The sequence below is a fragment of the Vombatus ursinus genome, unplaced genomic scaffold (genome assembly GCF_900497805.2).
Source record: "Vombatus ursinus unplaced genomic scaffold, bare-nosed wombat genome assembly UNPS02014845.1, whole genome shotgun sequence".
Lineage (NCBI taxonomy): Eukaryota > Metazoa > Chordata > Mammalia > Diprotodontia > Vombatidae > Vombatus > Vombatus ursinus.
This window is the reverse complement of record NW_020954623.1, coordinates 1,662,308-1,666,639: the sequence shown is the minus strand read 5'-3', so window position 1 is coordinate 1,666,639 and position 4,332 is coordinate 1,662,308.

Here is a 4,332-nt window from a genome sequence, read left to right as displayed (position 1 = left end):
GATGAGCGGTAATGGGGGGGGGCGCCACACAGGCCACTTACGCTCTCTTTCTCTGCATCTTGTGTCTCTGACCCTCATCTTCTCCAGAAGGTGATTGCTGAAACAAGAATCTAACTTGATTTTTAGGACAAGAAGGAAGGGAGGAGGCGTGCTTGAATCCCCCCAATGTGATTTCTCCTAAGTCAATAAGACGTCGGCAGTTGATCCAATTGAGGAACTGGCCGGCCATCAGGAGCTGATGCTCCCACGTCTGCTGCGTCACAGGATGCAGCTGCTACAGCCTCCCGCCATTTCTAGGACGCCCACACGCCATAAACACAAGAAGGGGGAGATCAGCCTCCTTGGACTGGGAGTCCTTGGGGGAAGGGGCTGCTTTTGGCCTTTCTCTGCATCCCCAGCACTCAGCACAGTACAGTGCCTGGCACACACCAGGTGCTTAATAAATGCAGGTTGTTGCTTGTTGACCAGAAACCAAATAAGGAGTTTTCCAAAGTTAATGACATTCAGAATGTATACATGGGCATGGGAAGGCCCTTTCGTCAATGAGCAAAAAGGATCTATGATCTTGATGGCAGTCCTTCCAACATGGAAGGAGGCAATCCCAAATCACAAAAAGAGGATGACCTCACCTGTACGGAAGGAACCAGACACAAACTGGTAAAAAAGTAGAAAGGGGGAAGTCACCCAGCTTCAGTAGGAACCTCGTACTCTGATGCTATTAAGCCAAAGCTAGAAAAAAATATCGATTCGCCTTACTGGTTCCATTGGACCCTCTGAGGACAGAGCACTGGCTGCTCCCATCTTCCCCGTGCTCCCGGCACAGCACAGGCGCACAGCGTGGGTGGGCTTAAAGTCAGGCTCTTGGCAGACGGGAAACAGCCCAAACCCCTCTGATCTCGACCTCAGCCTCACAGGTTCTTGGACAAGGACTCGTCACATAAAGAAAACCCGCACCGTTTCCCTCAGTTGCCCTGACACAATTTTCTGTGAAACCAAGCCCGTTTAGGGTTAACACGCATTTAGAGCAACACGGCTAAGAAAGCTTTTCCAACTAACACATTTTTCTTTCTGGAGACTAGTTCTTTCCTTTGAGGTCAGCGTCCGCTTGAGGAGTGGGTTTGCTCTGTCTCGGCCGCCCCATTCCCAAACAGAAGAGGAAAACAGTTGGCGGAGCTGAGCTCTTGACCCCTCGTGGAGGCCAAAAGCCCTCTCCCATAGCTCGGGCTCCTCCTGGGGCTTCAAGCTCCGCTGCCCTCTTGCAGAAGATGCCATTCCTTGATGGACAAACCGAACCATCAGCCAGATTTTCGTTCAAGTGAAGATCACCTACAAGGTCACTGGGTCTGCTATGACAGGAAACCTGAGCGCTGCAAGATCAGTCAGTCAGTCAGCCAACAAGCACTGGTGAAGTACTCCCCATGGCCCAGCACCATCTCCAGTGCTAGAGGTACAAAGTGGGGCTCTCCGGGAGTCCCGTGTCATCTAGTACAACTCTGCCATTTTACAGATGAGCAAACTGAGGTCTGAGGACACTCCCATGGCAGAGTTCTTCTCCTTGGATCTCATACCCTCACTTTACTCAAACCACTCTCTATTTAAAATTACTCCATGCTGCATAATCCCTATCAAAATTTACATGTCACTCACTACTGGGGAGTGATGAAGACATCCCATTTGCATTTTTAATGTAGCACAAAAATGCATTCAAGATGTCAAGAAAATTTCAAGTGAAAAAAATGTGTGTTGAACAGTCCATGCTAAGAAGCATAACGTATTTACTTTCCTAATACCCTGGATTTATGGAGCTCCTGTTTATTTTCAGTCCGTACTGGTCTCCATGAAATATTAAAAGACACAGAGGAAAGGAAGCTGCTGCCAGAGTGCTGCATGGAGACTCCACGGGAGATTTATTGGAAGGCCTGGACAAGAGGGCACGGAGGGGCTGCCACCTGCACCTGGGAAGGGAGCCGCTCCACTGAGGAGGCAAGGATCTCACAGGTCCTTCCCTGCTCCAACAGACTAAGATTCCGTGGCCTATTCTCTCCTCAGTGGCAATGGCTGTCATGATCCCTGGCACAGGGGGTCCAACACCCTCACCCGCAGGCACATGCATGTAGGGACTTTGGCTCTAAAAAGATTCACCATCACAGCAATGGGGAGGGAAAGCCAAGAGGCAGATGGGGAGTGGGCTACGCCACCTTCCCTATCTCTGCTGGCAAAATACACATCCACGGCCAATATACAAGATGCCTAAGAAATATTTTCATTTAAAATCCCCCACTGTTCTCCATAGAGAAAAACCCAATGGTACCCATCTGTTTTCCATTCAAACATGGTGCTACAAACGGATGGGAGTAGGGGAGGGGAGGGATATAATCAAGGTATATAAAAAATGAAGGTAGATTAGTGCCCAGAGACTGACCATTCCTCTGGGTCAAGGTCTGAATTAAACAAAGTAAGTAGATCCAGAGAAAATTTGAAACTATTCAGAATTTTCTCTCCTTTTTGCCACAAAAAAGCACCCCAAAAAAACCAAACCCAAAACCATTAACATATCCTTTCAGGCACAGTAATTAGCGGAAGGTATGAGAAAAGTAGAGGAACCCATGTTGGCTTTTACATATTTTTTATATAGTCTGTGTTTTATTTTTGCATCTATGTCTTACATGTATGCATTTCTATTTTCTTTTAAAAGACAGTACGTACCAAAGTCTACCTCTCCAGATTTTCCAAGTGCATCTTTCCTGAGCGATATCTGGACAATAAAAGCCTGAAGAATATTTGTTGCATTAAAGTAGCTCCTTCAACTGTAAAAAATAGGTTTACTCCACAAAGACAGAGCTAGAAGGTGGCAAAGACTTCATAATGCTGAGTCTATTTCTATGTTAGGTCATGTAAAGCAGATGGAAATAATGGCGAGAGATGATGGCCTGTATTTTATTTAGACATTTTTATAAGGGAGCCCGAAGTTGAAAGCATGGCTAGGGTTACTATACAAATTTTGATTTTACTAAAATGTTACGTCCCTTGAGCCAAGGTATTAATCTTGTCATAAAAGTAGTCTCTCAGCTCACTGGTCATTCATTAAACTTCCATAAATTTTAAAATGTACTTATTGTCACTGGCTCCCACACAACGGTCAAGCGGGAAACAGGGAGCTTGCCGACAGTTGTCACTTGCCATGTGGGGGGGATGGGGGGGGCTTACAGAGAGACAGCATGCACACCACACACACACTCACTCTGACACCATTTGTTTGCATCTCTTCAATGCGTCTAATAGGAACATGTCTGCATTCACCCATTTTGATTTCAATCAAAGAAATGCAATGACAGCCTCTGCAAAAATTGCATAAGCGTAAAATTCGAGCCGGACCTCCGGTTGTTCCTATTCCAACAAGCCCCCTCCCACTGCCTTCTGCTCTGGGGGAGAGCGCGAGCTAGGTGATGGGCAGAGGTCTGTAACAGGCAGTTACGGACCATGGCCAAGATCCAGAAATTTACAAGGAAGCATCAATCTCGTCAATGTCATCGTCTACACGGCCGGGCGCCGGGCAGAGATACCCGACCCTGTTCGGTGCCCCCCAGATGCAGGCCTATGTGGGCCGGGGCATCCACTCTGAGGAAGCCCTGATGGCATGTTCCTCCACGGAGCAGCCCTGCCGAGGTAAACGGGAACCAGGATCCTGGCAGAAGGAGATAAGCCCCCAATTCATAACGGGCTGACAGAGAATCATGTTGCCCTTATCACTCCCCCTCCGACTCCGGGCCAAACTGCAGGGTGAGGGCTGTAAAACTCAGCCTCAGAATTTCTGGGGATGGAGGATTCAAAGACACTGAAACGGTCTTCCTTTTTTTTCTTTTTTTTCTCTTTTTTGGCAAGCAAACAGGAATTTCAAAGTTCAGTGGGTCATCGATCATCGGTAATGAGTCACAATCAACAAATGAGCCAGCAGAGAGGCTGTCTTTCATCGCCAGCTCTCTAAAAGCTTTGATCCACAGAAGTAAAAATGGCCAGGCCCTTCAGACAACCTTCTTTTTGTAAGACCTCCTTTACAGCGGCCAGCCTCCTAATTAAACACGGGACTACTGGCAGCTGCTTAAATCCTCCACCTTGCTCTGCCTCGTCCTCGTGATGCTGCCTGCCATGGAGGAAGCTGATGTTCCACATCTTGGGGCACAATCCGGCCAGATACGGAGATGAAATCGGTATCTCTTTTAGCAGACACAGACTTACAGACACAACGGCTTGGAATCCTGTCTCTGACGATCCGTGGGTGAAGCGAAGGCAACTTCCTTCCTCCCCAAGGCAGCCGGTGCCTTGACTTGCAAG